Raw genomic sequence first — 16,567 nt, forward strand, 5'->3', positions numbered from 1 at the left:
AAAATCCCCAAAATACACAGACACACAGAAACACACACACACACACATTTTTTCTAGAGCATGAAAATGTGACCAGTGATCGATTCTCAGTTCGAATCAGTCAAAATCTCGAGTTTGAATTTTCGCATGATCACAAAACTTTTGTTACTACGTACATAGACAAAGTAAAAATCGAATCGTCGTCATATTTCCAACCAGAAGTATAAAAACAAACTTACTTATATACAAAGTCTCTTTCGAAATTATATATTAGATAAGAAATACCTCGTTCCAACAACTTGGCAAGTCGGTAAAACGGAGCGCATCGCTAATAAGTACAGTCAACGAACATTTTTTTAAATCGCATAATAAGACTAATGAATTATACAATTTAAAAATTTATCTTTCACAATATCGATTAATAATATGTAGAACATATTGAGATATCTCATATCCATAAATACACATTCTTTGAATGTACATATGTATATAGATTGTAATACGTAATCAGTTTAGATACTTGTATTTATATAACGAGAAGCCCGGCAACCGGTTCCGTAGTGTAGCGGTTATCACGTCTGCTTTACACGCAGAAGGTCGCCGGTTCGATCCCGGCCGGAACCATTGTTTTTTTTTTTCCTTTTTTTCATCTCTAAATATCCCATAAAATCACCAACATGTACACGACATAATTCACACAATGAAAATCGATCGTTTTCCCCGAAGAAAATAATGCTTTGAATACCACACCTTATGCTTTTTTCCTCGGCCGATATGCGTTAGTGCGAGCAGCAGCCGCTTTTAAAGAAAAACTGAGCAATAAATCCAGCGAGCAACAAGTGTTCGCTGAGATATGTATGTACATATGTACCGAATAGTGTTGGCTGTGTGTATTCCCATCGAGAGTATGTCGGTCCCAACACAACGCGAATAACACTCGAAATACATATTTCATATGGTAAAAACGTTTGCAAAAAAATACGAGGAAAAAAACCATGTGAAATGCAAAGGAGGTATGTAAAAAGCGGAGCACACGCCTGTCTATCAGGTTTGCGTTGAAAAATTCAAACTGTAGTCTAGACCGCGTAAGATCAACTTGAATAATAAATTTTGAAATGGTGTCTTCGATAAGTGGTTTTCAATATTGGAAATTATTAATATCAATATTTCATTTTTGAACAGATTTTTTAGTATTCGACATTTAGTTCTGAAAAAATGAATAAATTTATTATAATATTATTACGAGTATATTCCGCATAATTTAAATATTTTAATATTAATGTTAATTTAAATGTTTATACCGTCGGAAAGCTTCAAGTCAATAATTGGATGTTTTAACCTAATAATGCAACTCGGTAGATTTCAACACGCTTAGTCGTTTGAAAAAACCAGCTGATTATTCGATTTATTTTTGACGTAATTTAATTTAATAATAAATATATTTCATCGCTTCTTACTGGTAAACACATTACAAAAAAATATTTTTTAATACTTTAATCAAATACATACATGATTATCTGGTCTGGGTTAAATTAGGTTAGGTTATGTTAAGTTGTTAGATTAATGATTTAGGTCACGAAAAAAGAGAGCTTCAAACTTCTTGATATTCGAAAAAGTCAATTTTCTCAGAACAATGATTTCTGGCTTTCTGCCACTAAACCAACGATTTGTACCTATGCATAATAACTTACGTACGCATTAAATAATAAAAAAATATTAGGTTATAAAATTTATAATTTCTATTACATGTGAAAAAATTTCAGTTCGATTCAGTTAGCGGTTTGGGAGTTAATTGAATTCAAAAACTTAAAAAAAGGGGACACCTATAAGGGAAGGTACCATTTCCTGTCAAAATTACATCGTGTCCATAAGAATTTCAGTAACCAATACTAAGTTTCAGTTCTATAGGACTAACGGTGTTCAAAATATCCCCAAAATACACAAACACACACAGAAATACAGAAACACACACACACACACATTTTTTCTAGATCATGAAAATGTGATCAGTGATCTATTCTCAGTTTGAATCAGTCAAAATCTCGATTTCGAATTTTCGCATAGTCACAAAATTTCATCTATTGTTACTACGTACATAGATAAAGTAAAAACAATAAAATAAAAATACAAAAACTAAAATGTGACATTTTAGCCTGTTTATAATTCATGAAATTTTTGTATTATGTTGGTTTTTTTGTGTTTAAAATAAATATAGATATTTTAAACACACATAACGTGAAAAAGATGAAAATTTTTTGAAAATACCAATTCCGCCATAAATGGGCGTTTTGAGCGTGGCGCGCTTTGTATGGGAGTTTCTGAGAAAACGGTGACTTGAAATTCTCGTTTATCAGTCAAAATTAATCACAACCAACTGAAATTGATGACAAAAAATTTATAAATTATTTAAATAGAAAATCTAAAAAATAGAAAAATACCCACTTTTTCAAAAAAATTATCACGACAAATCGATTGGTTAGTAACTCAGGAAATTTATTAAGATCGATGATAATATTTATTTAAATTTCCTTTAATGTTTATAACTTGCATCAATATTGTTTTTCTTTTCATATTTATAATATCTAGTATTTTATTACATTTTTAATACTTCCATACCGACTTGCATATTCTTCCGAAATGTTCTAATTGAAGTATGTATAAATTGTTAAAAAGAAAGAAACCAATAATTTCAAATAATACGTCAAAAATGCCTGAAATAGGTAAATGTTTTATAAAACTCACCAGACACATTTCAACAAAATTGTTCCCAAAAGAAACATTCATATATTTCTCCCATTCGTCTTGGGAATCGGAGAGAACATATCAAAAGAATTTAGAATATAACAAAACGGCTAAAACTTGCACCAAAGAAAAACGGCTCTGACAAAATCTACAAAGTTATATAACTCGATTTTTAATATGAAGACTTAAATCCAATATATATAATTTTATTTATTTATATTAAGATAGTTATAGCCAGAAAAATGTTATATTAATAGAAGTGGCTTTAGGCGTCATATTGTTGTCAAGTGACGATTGTCCACAGACAATCCTAAATAATTTTAGCATGAGTCGTATTTTATGCTTGGTGCTCGACGAATGTCCGATAAAAACTTCTCTGTTTGTTTATATTATTCGCATGATGGGCAGGCATCGGTAAAAATTGCACAATGCATTCAAAAACACACAATAAACAACATGGGATAAATTTTTATAAGTAAATTGATCCAATTGTATTCCGTGCGTTGTAGCGTATTTATATAGAGACGTGCCGCGTAATATTGACAACAATTATTTATTCGTAAGGGCCCTTCTATTATTATTACATTTCTCTGGTAATAGCTATTAGCATTGACCCCCAAATTAAACTCAAATTTAGTGCCTAATCGGAAAGCGGAAAGATTGATGACGGCGCGAGCTTTTCGTGCTTCGCAATCGGAATCAGACGGATGGGAGGGCACAAACTTCCGGCTGCAAGAGTCAAAATAAATTAATTAGTCCAAATTAGACGCGGATAGACTTTTCGATTATTTTCCACGAAAATATTTTCGCCAGCTACATAAAATAGGAAGGGAACGTATGGACGCGTGCTATCTGGTCTCTTTATCGCAAATATTTGAATAATTCCCCGATCAAGTAATCTGACCTATTTGCCTGCGAACACATTGCCTTGTTTACTCGCCTCTAATTAATTACAATACGTCTCTTTAATGATTAGCGCCTCGAAAGGCATTCGAAAGAGGGGGCTTAGGTATACATAAAAAAGTGAGCCAAGGGTCGCACTTCAGTAATGTATTCAAAAAGGAAGTGTCCGTTGCCACGCCACAATAGATTCCCAATAATTTACTGCTGCCCACCTCTGATATTTATGTTATGTACCCCACACCCATTTTCCATATTATTGGATGAAATTAACCTAAAAGAGTAGGCCATGTGTGTGTGTGTGCTATTTTAGTTTTGTTGCAAAGGCGACTTTCTCGGTCAAATACAGATATACGGTAGGTATGTGTACCTTCGGTTGTACATTATTTAATACATTAGGGATTTCACTAATCGGATAAATGAACAAAGCCGTGTGTACGTACAAAGGGAATTCCCGGCTGATGCTGCGTACATTTATTAGTGTGCACGTATTTGTTGTGCTGTGTGGTTAAATAATAATGTTATTTTTAATTAATTTTGCCTAATTCGTGGACGACTTTACTAAGTATTATGAATCGACAAACGTCCGGTGTAAACTGTTTCCGGAAAAGATTCCGGGTCTCATTATAAGGTATATGTATGTATACGCAGCAGGAGGAATTCGTACGTATAATTTGCAAATAAGCCAACTACGGATTTGATTCTAGGCTAATTGGTCTAATAGCATTCGTATCATAGTAGGTATGATGTGAATGGCTAATACTAGTGAAAGGACTGTTGAATGTAATAAAGAGGATTGAATTCTATTCATATTACCGTTGTTTTGGTTATTAGATAATTAATTAATGTACCCTGATCCGCATGGGATAAATATTTATATTTTTAAGTCATATGTGTATTATATTGATTCAAAATCAAGCTAGATAAACCAGACATTTGTTCAATAGTTGTTGCATACTTAATAGCATTTCATTAGATGATAAAACGGCAGAAGTTGCTAGTAATTTTATTTATTATAATTTTGTCATGGTGACATTACAAAGTAGTTCCAAGTCGTCACTATGGCTTAGTAAAAAAAGAAAAAAAGAATACAGTACAAAGAAAATAAAATAAAACAGAATAAAAAAACAAAATTAGTAAAAATATAAAACAAATAATAAAAAAACAAACATAATAATACAACACGTTACGATCTCAAATTAAACAATCAGCATATTTTAGATTAAACAAATCCAAGTTAATATAAATCTGGGTGAGGAGCTTCATACTTGTGCACTAGGCGAAGAGAATATGTGCATTGCGATATCTAATGTATCTGAGTTGTCTGGGAACATTGAAGCTTAATTCTTGCTCACCAAACCAACCAGTAATTTATAAAAAATGTTTCCCCAAATATACTCTACGTTGTGACTCGAGGGAATTATAGCCTAGTGCTACCAGCAGGTAAGTTAGTTGCTGGAGACAAGGGTAGTTGTTCTAGTGAAGAGAGAGAAGAGATTGAAATGGCAATGGCTGCGTCACGTGGCTAGAAAAAGGGACTAAAAAAGTGGTGAATTGGTACCCGAGAGAATGAAAAAGGGAAAAAGAAAGACATTAGAAAAATATATGGGATGAGATGGATGAGAGTTGCGCAAAATGAGTGGAAGCGAGTAAATGATGATGATGATATAATAAAAGCTTTTGCTGAATGAACAAATTTATATTTTCCATGAAGAATTTTGATATATGTACATACATACATGTATCTACATTTTATTCGAAAAGCATCGAAGTAAAATGTGTGTAGATTTTGGAATTTTCATTTTTCGTTGATTTTTTTTATTTTTATTTTATTAAATCAATTATGCACAATTGTCTAACACAGCGTTTTCCAACCTGTGGTACGCGGTTGATGGTTGGTGGTACGCGAAAAAAAATCAGTAATGGCGGACATGCAGGAATGAATGATTTACAATCATAAAAATAGAAATATTTTTTATATTTAATATATAATTTCGAAGAAGACTTTGTAAGTTTGTATCTTTGTTTGGGAACTTCGAAAACAAAATAAAATCTCCATGACGGTTGAATATTATATTTTTTTCGATTAAAATAAATTCAATAAAAAAACAGATGAATATTTACTATTAGATTTGCTATGTTTAAGCTATTTATATTACAAATATTGAGCGAAGCCGGGTAAAACAACTAGTAATTAATAAACATTATCTTAATTAGTATTTAAAAACTGAATTCAAAATAAATAAAGTTATTAATTTTTGGCTAGGTATTAGTGAAGAATATGAACAGCTTTATGACATAGTGCTTAAATTTCTATCGCCGTTTACTAGCACTGAACTGGTTGAGAGAGCTTTCTCTTCATATATTTTAATAAGAAAAATATATAAATTGATTGAATCCAGCTCCAAACTTAAGGGTAAATCTCGCATCATTTGAACCAAATTAAAAAAAAACTAAGTACACGGATCACATTAAATTTATTTTGTAAGGAGATTTAATGAAAAGAAAACATATTATATGTACGTTGTAATTTTAAGTTTTTTTATTAAAACCATCAATATTTTTACTATAAATAATAGAAGTTCGACAAGATAGTAGATAAATATGTATATTAAACTTTGAGCATATTATAATTGTGACTCCGCACATAACGTTTTTTCCACAAAATTTCGTACCAAAACAGATCTACATATTGCGTGTATCCTGTCTTCACATTCCTTACCATGCAAATACTATATATAATAATTACACATGCAAAAACAAATTTCATGAAATACAATAATTTTTATATGGTGGTACAATTTAGCGTTATGTACTACCAAGTGGTACGCGAGTCAAAAAAGGTTGGGAAACGCTGGTTGATCCAACGCGACGAATGTGCTATACAGATTAGGAATTATTATTTAAACATGTATAAACCCATATAAACACCCCATCTATGTATGGTCAAACGATTAGCAGATACAGTCCTATGGACGACTTTTTGCAGAATTTTCCTATCAGCAAAATCGAGATGCTGAATTTCTGCAAAAGGGTTGAGACAGAGTTGCCATTTGTTGGAACGGTTTCAATGAAATCAGATTGGCAAACTCTGATAGGAAACGGTCGACCTTCGAGTCATATATCCAAGGTTTGGCCAGCAGCATACAAAGTAGAACCCGTGACCACACAATTGAAAGCATGTTGTTAAAGTTTTTTTTTTCAAATTAGCTTTTTAAATATGTATAGGTATATTGTAAGTGGTATTTCCCATTACATAACAACAAGTTTTTACTGCTTTTATGTCATTATTTGATGGGCAAAGTTAATACATTTTTTATGAATCTGATTACAAAATTAGGTAGTACAATTTCAAAACCACATTAAAATGTTTATTCATGCATTGAACGAGTCTCATCTACGTAGCTGGGTTTTAACTGGTTTTAATCTTGCTCCTCGGCCTTTTGACATTCTCTGAGGAATTAGTTAACGACCTTCTTAACTAAGAGGACTTCTTCACATACATACGTTCTTCTCATGTAATAAACAAACTTCTCGCATTCGTATATTTCAGTGTATATTTTAGTTTCCGCGAAAGCCACCTCAAAACAACCAACTTTCGAAAAATAAAATAATATCCACGCATTTATTTCAAAGCAAAAAAAACAACACTCATGTACATATGTATGTATTTTCGCTTCTATAACTTTTTACGGTAATTTAATTGGCTCATTATTCCAGACCGACTATTTCATCCATGACCGAACTGAACTGAACATGAAATAAGCCTGCGCATATGAAACGAAATAAAAATTGGTAGTGTCTATTTGCAAGTGTATTTATGGCGAAATTGTGAAACAAAGAGACGACAGTACAGTAGGCGGAAAAGCCAACATTTACATTATTTTTTTTTTGCTCATCATCATCGTCGTCCATAAAGTAAAAGCTACGGTGGCTTGTTTACAAATCGAGTTACTCAAAGAGCGTGAAATACGCGGGGCGGTTTAAAGCGCACCGTGCGTAATGTACAAGCGGCGTACCACTCATAATATTAAATAAAAATAAATTGTGCCCTCTTCAAAAGACGGTAAATAAATGTGTATATAATATATCCGATGAGATTAATACTCAAATGGAACAAATATTATGTTTTTGATAATAAAGACCTTTATTTTGCATTCCTTTAAATTAGTAGTACAGAAACAATTAAAGTAATTACGAACTATGGTGGAAAACATATGCGATTGAATAACTTGAAAAGCACATGCAAAAATAATAAGTAATATTTATTACATCATATATCTTCATGATTGGTCGTTAACCAACTGTTTGCCTCTTAATGTCTCCAAGTGCAAGGTTATGTGTTACTCCAGATTGCATTCCAGAGTGACCTAAATTTCTCTGTTCATATCGACTCTGTGTGTTGCTCTGCCTCACGAATGCTTGGGTTTGTCCTTCGTAATTTTCGACACTACCATAATGCCGCTATTTTGAGATTGCTGTACAATGCTCTAGTTAGGAGTATCTTGGAATACGCCTCTATGATCTGGAATCCTTACACTAAGTCTCTATCTGTAAAGCTTGAACTTGTCCAAAGACGATTTCTCAGACTGCTTTATAAGAAGCGATATGGGATTTACCCATACTTATTTCCTTCAAAATTCGTCATGGATATGGTCGGCTACACTTCTCTTGACCACAGGAGGAGTGTTGCCCTCATCAAGTTCTTGTTTTCCATATTTAGAGGCTGTATCTCCTGTCCGTCTATCCTGGCAGAGTTGGGCCTTCATGCTCCAGAGAGTGTGATATGGACCCGCCATCGTCCCCTTTTTCACACTCCTTTGGCTAGAACTGTGGCATTTAGTTATTCTCCCATTCCTCGCGGCCTCCGTTTCTTAAATTCACTGGATGGTGCCATTGATATTTGTCACGTCTCTTTTCATTCTCTGCACCACTTCCTAAGCTATGGAGGTCGCGACCATTTAGATAGGCTGAGTTAGTGTTTTTAATTATGATTTTATTATGATTTCATGTTTTATTTAGTTATCCTTTCCTTATTTAATTTGTATATTTGTATATATAATTTGTTTATGTAACTTTTATTTTTTCATTATGTACTTCTTAATCCTTTTAGCACACTCGTCGCTTTGGAGCATTCTGTTAGACGAGTGTGCTTGATTAATTGATTTTGTAAAATAAAATAAAACAAAATAAATAAAAAAATATCTATAAATGTATATAATATCGCTATTCTGTCTGTCTGTCTGAGATAACGTTCGCCATACTATAATAATCGTTTCGATTCGACATACATTTATACGTCACAGCTAAACCACTGCCAAAACATATATGCATATGTACGAATATAATAACAAAAGAAAAAAATATTTGCTACCAATGTTTCCTCTTGGCAGAGAATTTACCGCCATCTATTGAAAATTTGTTTCATTAATTTTTCTATTGGTGTTTCGTTATCGATTAGCGCACCAAACTCAGATATACACATAAGAGGATATTTGTGTTCGAGAGTTCACGGGTTCGACACCGCCGCGTCTCGACGAATTTGATTTTGATTTTTAAATGCTTTTTATTATTACGAAATTTTCACAATACATCATATATATATATATATATATATATATATATATATATATATATATATATATATATATATATATATATATATATATATATATATATATATATATATATATATATATATATATATATATATATATATATATATATATATATATATATATATATATATATATATATATATATATATATATGTACATATATTTATAGATATCATCATCATCATCATTTACAGCCATTCGCCATCCACTGCTGGATGAAGGCCTCTCCAACACGCTTCCACTCGTCTCTGTTTTGCGCAACACTCATCCATCTCATTCCGCACATTTTCCTAATTTCGTTCACCCATCTTCCTTGCGGTCTTCCTTTTACTCTTTTGCCTTCTCTCGGGTACCATTCAAGCACTTCTTTTGTCCACCTGTCGTCCATCCTCCTAGCTACGTGACCCGCCCATTGCCATTTCAATCTCTTCACTCTATTCACTATGTCCACTACCCTTGTCATATTTCTCACCCACGTGTTCCGCTTCCTGTCTTTCCTCGTTATGCCAAGCATACAGCGTTCCATACTTCTTTGAGTGCATTGGATTTTATTTTGCATCTTGGCGTTCAGTGTCCAAGTTTCACATCCATACGTCATCACTGGCAAAACGCATTGATCAAAGATCCTTTTCTTCAGGCAGAGTGGCATTTTTGATTTAAAAACAGCATTCATCCGTCCAAATGCACTCCACCCTAATTTCATACGTCTCTTTATCTCTTCATTTTTACTACCAGACATGTCAATTATTTGACCTAAATATAAATAACTATTTACTACTTCTACTGGTTTATCATCTAAGGGGATGCTATCAGGCATGCAATAACTATTGAACATTAGTTTAGTCTTATCTACGTTAATTTTTAATCCTATTTTTCTACTTTCCCTATCCAGCTGTGTTAGTCTGATAAGTAGGTCAGCTGAATCACGAGCTACTAAAACTATATCGTCTGCGAACCGAAGGTGACTCAAAAAGCGACCATTGATGCTTACTCCGGCTGTATCCCAATCCAATTTCCTGAAAACTCCCTCAAGCACCGCATTGAATAACTTGGGCGAGATTGTATCTCCTTGTCTTACTCCTTTTCCTATGCTAAATCTATCTGTACCTGAAAAAATTTTAACCGAAGCTGTGGCATTCTTATATATTGCAGCTAACAGTCCCACATAGGGTTCCGGCACTCCCTGTGTTTTTAGAGCGTTAAGTACTGCATTATGACTAACTGTATCGAAGGCTTTCTCATAATCGACGAAACCTAGGCACAATGGCCGTTGATATTCGTTGGCGCGCTCGATTAGTTCGCCAACTACTTGGAGGTGGTCCATTGTGCTGAAATTTGCCCTAAACCCTGCCTGCTCTATAGGTTGGTTCTCGTCGAGGATATTCTTCAGCCTTTCTGTAATAACCTTCGTGAAGAGCTTGTAGACCGCTGAAAGTAGACTAATGGGTCGGTAGTTCTTGATATCGCTTTTGTCGCCTTTTTTGTGTATTAAAATGATAGTTGCGTTATTCCATCCTTCTGGTATAGCTTGGTTCTGGATGCATTTGCTGAAAAGCCTAGCTAAGATATTAATTAGGGGGGGGCCGCCACATTTTAGTAAGTCAATGGGAATATTATCTTCCCCTGGGGTTTTACCATTCTTTGCAGTTTTTAGCGCGGCCTCTACTTCGCTAGGCAATACTGCAGGAACCCTTTGGCCGTGTGTCGATTCCAGATTGGGGAATTGGCCGTTGTCGTTCTCGTATAGTTTTGCATAGAACGTGTAAACTCTGTCTATGATTTCTTCTCTATTCCTAATTATTACTCCGCTCTCTGATCTGATTGCGATCATTTGGTTTTTGCCTAAGAAAAGATCCTGTTTGCACTTTTTCAGGCTACGGTTATTCTTAATGGTATTTTCTATTAGCTTGCTATTAAAATCCCTGACATCCCTGACTATTCTCTTCTTAATTTCCTTATTTACTAGATTGTATTCTTGCTTATTATTATCCCTATCTAAATTCCTTTTATGCTTAATTAGGTTTTTTGTTTCCGCTGAAATTTTGCTTAATTTAATCTGTTTCCTGAATCCACCTAATTTCTTACCTGTTGAGGTTAGAACCGAACTAATTACAGTGTTCAATTCCTCGATGTCTGCTTCTGGGTTTAATTTCCCGTATCGATTTCCAAGTTCGAGTTCGAATTCCTTTTTCCTAGACCTTAGTTGAGCGAAATCTGGAGAGTTACTGCATCCTTTTATTAATTTCCTACGTTCGCAATTTATATTAATGGCCATCTTGGCACGGACTAATCTGTGATCGCTACCTATATCTACTTTACTTAAAACACTAACGTCTTTAACGGAGTGCAGGGCATTTGTTAGGATGAAATCGATCTCGTTTCTGTCTCCTTTAGGACTCTCCCAAGTCCACTTATTGTTGGTGTTTTTCCTGAAAAATGAATTAGTGATGAAGAGCCTGTTGTGTTCTGCGAATTCTATGAGGCGATCGCCTCTGTCGTTTCTTTGGCCGGTACCAAAATTGCCTACTGCTCTTTCTGTGTTTGCCTTTTGTCCTATTTTTGCGTTAAAGTCGCCCATGATTATTTTAAAGTGGTGGCGGCTATTATCGTATGCGCCCTGTAGTTTTTCGTAGAAGTCTTCTATTTCCTCGTCTGGGTGGCTAGATGTGGGGGCGTACACTTGGAAGATTTGACAAGTGTACCTGCTCGAGATTCTTAATACTACATAGCATATACGTTCCGATATGTCGTTTATTTCTATAATATTTCTTTCTATTCTCTTATTGATAAGAAACCCTACTCCTCCTATTCTACCATTTGGTAGCCCTCTCCAGTAGAGACAGTTACCACTTTTTAGGATTATTTGGTTTTCCTGTTTTCGTCTTACTTCGCTAAGTCCTACTAAATCCCATTTGATACTTTCTAGTTCATTCTCTAATGCAAGCACACTTCCTTCACTCGATAACGTTCTTACATTGTACGTGGCTAAATACAGGTTTCTATTAGCTAAGCTATCATCCATCGTCACTCTTACCTTGTTGGAGGTTTGGATATTATTTTTCTCGCATTTATCCAAGATGTGTTGAGAAAAAGGCGGTACTTGAGAGAGATTTCCATTCAAGGAGTGAGTTCTTACCGCCATAGACTCTTCTCTGTGGTCAGCTTTGACAGATAGTCATCCTAGGTATCACTTGGATCACTTATGAGTTATTACATGCCATTTAACAGGGTTACTTTGTAAGTGAAAGTAGTTAGTTATGATAATAGTAGATTAGCAATTGTTATACTACTTTTTTACAGATCTTTTTTACAGATCTTTATCGTGAGACGCCTCTTTGGAGACAACGGATTTATATATGTGAGTGCGGTTTGCAATTTAATATTTTAATAATAACTTTAGTAAAGAATATAAAATTACACGAATTACTTTAATATAATTTAAATATGAAAAAGAACTGATAGACAGTTGGGAAACACCGTTTCTGTTTGCTATTATTCTATTAAGTAAAGTTCGTTAAAGATTTTTGGCTGGAAGCAATTATGTGGAAGATTTATTGCTTCTGTGGGACCGACTTGACTGGCGAAGGACCCTTTTTTTGTATTCAGGTAGGGAGATGTATCTCGTTTGACACCGATTTGACACAAAAATTAGCACAAAATTTTTCGAAATAACTGATATAAAACCGCTTTTTACGACCGATTTGCTGTTTATTTTTACACTTAAATTATACTAGGATGCAATTAGTAAAATAAGTGATTAGATGGTTAAGTTAAATTTCGTGCAATAGCCGGGTTTAAGCGAGTAATAGCGGGAAGAACGCAGAAGCACGTCTTCCCCGCATGACACGAAAGACCGAACTCCATATATAGATATATATATATATAAATATATATATATATATATATATATATATATATATATATATATATATATATATATATATATATATATATACATATATATATATATATATATATATATATATATATATATATATATATATATATATATATATATATATATATATATATATATATATATGTGTATGTGTGTGCGTTAAATAACTACAATAAAACAAATTAATAAGGTTAAAATTTTAATGAGAATGATTAAGTTGTTTAATTTCTTTCGACATTTGTATATCAGGTTTAAATTTGGTAGTAGAAATTTTTAAAACTGCCTGTAAGTGTTGATATGTAATGCTTGATCTTAAGGAGCTTTTATTTAAATTCATTACGGAAAATGTCTGCTCACATATATGTATATGTCGATCCGAAAATGACCAACATTTTTCTCGCAGTCTTTAATTTTTCCGAATCTTTCAGAATTCAGGGAATAATAAAATTTGCAGATTTCTTTCAGATCTGTATCGCACTGTAAATCTAAAATTTCCAGTTGTAGTTCACTCGGAATGTTGTCAACATTTGCTAAAAACGGATCACGGATTATTGCTAGGCTGTTTTTAATTATTCGGAAGTCACTTAAAGCTTTGATGGTGTCTCCGTATTTTTTAATTTTACTTTTAATTTTAATTTTAATTTTAATCAATATTTAATGATTTCAGTTTTGGGAAGCTATCCAGTTTCTTAATTAATATTTGACGTTGAAACACTTGGAGTTTTAAATTAAATGCATTCAAGCTTTTTATCGAATCATGAGCATATACATTTTTACCCTGTAAAATGCAGTTGAAAGTGTTCAGGTGTTATGATGTCCGAAGTAAAAGCAAAATCACAAAGCCAGTCATTGTTAGTGAATTCAGGAAAATCAGTTATATGTTTCATTTCTAAAAATAAAATGACATCATCCTTTAATTTCCACACTCTTTGAAGTACTTTCCCTAAACTTAACCATCGAATATGGCTGTGAAATGGAATATCTGTGTACTCTGCATCAAGATCTTCAAGAAAGCTGATAAATTGTCTGTGTTTCACTACCCGTCACTACCTACCCTTGTTTGCCAGTCGAAAGATACTCACAAAATGGTCAAAAAAGGATTATTTTTATGATTTAACACCTGGCGAATGGATGGTTCACAGTGGAATTACCATGAAGTTAGGTAAAAAAAAGCCCACTTCGTAGGACTTACCGCGCTAATTCGAATCGCACGATTTGCAGATAAGACTATCCGCACACAACCCAACCCCGTGACAAGTCACAAATCGATAAATGTGATTGCATTATAATAAATTATACTCACGGATACATTATAATACATGGGATCGAATTATAATCACTTCACGGATATATTAAAAAAAATGAATAAACACTATTTTAAAAAAATTGAAGAAAAATAAGTAATTTGGAAATAATCACGCGGGCCGCATGCGGCCCGCGGGCCGCAGTTTGTCCAGACCTGCTCTAGCCGAATGACGTAGATATCAACAACATACGGTATGCAGGTATTGTCGTGTGCGCGATCGCAATGTGTGAAATTATCCGTTTATCATCCTTCGTACAACACACATATGAATATTATAAAATGAAAATACTTGTTAATAATAACGCTTTGGGATGTTAAAATGAAAATTGAGATAAATTCTGTAAAATTTAACTTTTAAAAATGGATATTTGAATATGGCGTCAGCCCAATTTTGAAAAAAAAAATTAAAACTAGAATTAGGTAAACATGGATTTATTTTTGTAAATTTATTAAAAACAAAATTAAAATAGTTTAATATCAATATGATATAAACAATAATTTTTAAAGCTTTATTATAATTTAAGGTGGCATAAATCCATTTTTAGTTTCAAAAACACTATTTTTGTTTGATTTAATTCAAGTTACCACAATTTTGATTTTCATATGTCCAGAGTCTCGGAAAACCAAAATAAATTTACAGGCTTCCAGTATTTTTAAAACTTTGTCCGTGAATGATTGCTATAGAATTCATGCGTAAAAATGCAAGTAATGAGAATGGCTTGATTCACCGTGTAAACAAAATACTTTAGGTCTGTAAAAAAATACTTCAGGCGGGATTCACTATATAAAAATATACAGTAAATATACTTCAGGTATCAATTGACATATTTGGGCACTTGAATAAATTTTACAATATATATTTATGGTTGAAAATTCCATTTACAAATTCGCTAAAAAAGGAAAAGGGTTTAATATTGTAAAACGCAAAATATTAAGTATCTCAAATTGAAAAAAGTGAACTTATGAAACTTTCAAATATAAAGACTAATATATGTATGTATGTATGTACATAATCGTTCGCTGCTATATGGTATGTACCATATTTTTTCTTTTTTATGATATAGAATCATTGTACTTGATAGAAACAGTCACTAAAAGTCTTTAATGTAAAGAAATACCACCAAGATTACATGTTTGAAATGGTTAATTTATAGTTAATTGGCATAATTAATTTATTATTAAATAGAAATTGCCAATGAATTATTTAACAGTAAACAAATTTTAACTAAAACTAATGGCTATAATATAACATAGTTAACAAAATTAACAAAACTATAATTAGTAACCGTAAAATAATATAATATAATTCCAAACATTGCATTTTATTAAACTTACATATATAATTACATCATCTTCCACAGAGGTATCTACTCTCAGGAAAGGCATTTTATATTTGAACACCTCTGTGGAAAACACCTCCTTGTAGTTTTTGCTTTCTTAACTCTACCTATAATTAATTTATTGTTATTTCTAGTTTTATAATTATGTACATATACATATCTCTATTCCTAACTATTTAGTTATTAAGAGGTTAATTATTTGGAGCCACTTTTTGAAAAATACAAATAGCTACGAAGTTCATTTCCGCCTCCGATTGTAGAGGAATTCTAAAAATAATATACGATTTTCATTCGATCGGAAATAAATAACGCTTAGTCGCACTATCGATATTTATGTGAATAAATGGCGTATTATCTGTCAGATTCGATCTCGAACGCGACTCTAATTCTAATTGTTCGACGGTTAATGAAATAAGCGCGACTCGACAATTCTTGGAGGAGTGGGTGGGTTGGTTTTCAACCACTCTCCGTGACTACACCCCCTATTCGTACTATCCTCGCAATAATAGTACCAACGATTTGACCGTTGGTTTTGTGGAAGGGTGAAAATCGCAGGGGGTGGTTTCGGCTAATTGTGACCGCGCTCTGCCGATAAATTCAAATTAAAAGTTGGCCTCCGGTACGTAACAATGACAAATGGCCGACGGTGAGGGGCTCCTACGAACGGCCTTATTATCCCCCGCAAGTGAGCTACCCCCGGAAAAGCGAGGAAGGAGCGCGCGCTTTTCCACCGGAGCACTCCGATTGAATACTTGGAAAATGTGCATTCGTACGTAACCTCTAC

General features: G+C 33.2%; 1 non-coding gene across 1 annotated transcript; it reads left to right on the top strand.

The window, feature by feature from the left end:
* Positions 1-530: 530 nt before the first annotated feature.
* On the top strand, positions 531-603 carry TRNAV-UAC (transfer RNA valine (anticodon UAC)). The gene has a single exon. It is a non-coding gene; the product is annotated as a tRNA-Val (tRNA).
* Positions 604-16,567: the final 15,964 nt, after the last annotated feature.

This window comes from Arctopsyche grandis, chromosome 4 (genome assembly GCF_051622035.1).
Source record: "Arctopsyche grandis isolate Sample6627 chromosome 4, ASM5162203v2, whole genome shotgun sequence".
NCBI lineage: Eukaryota > Metazoa > Arthropoda > Insecta > Trichoptera > Hydropsychidae > Arctopsyche > Arctopsyche grandis.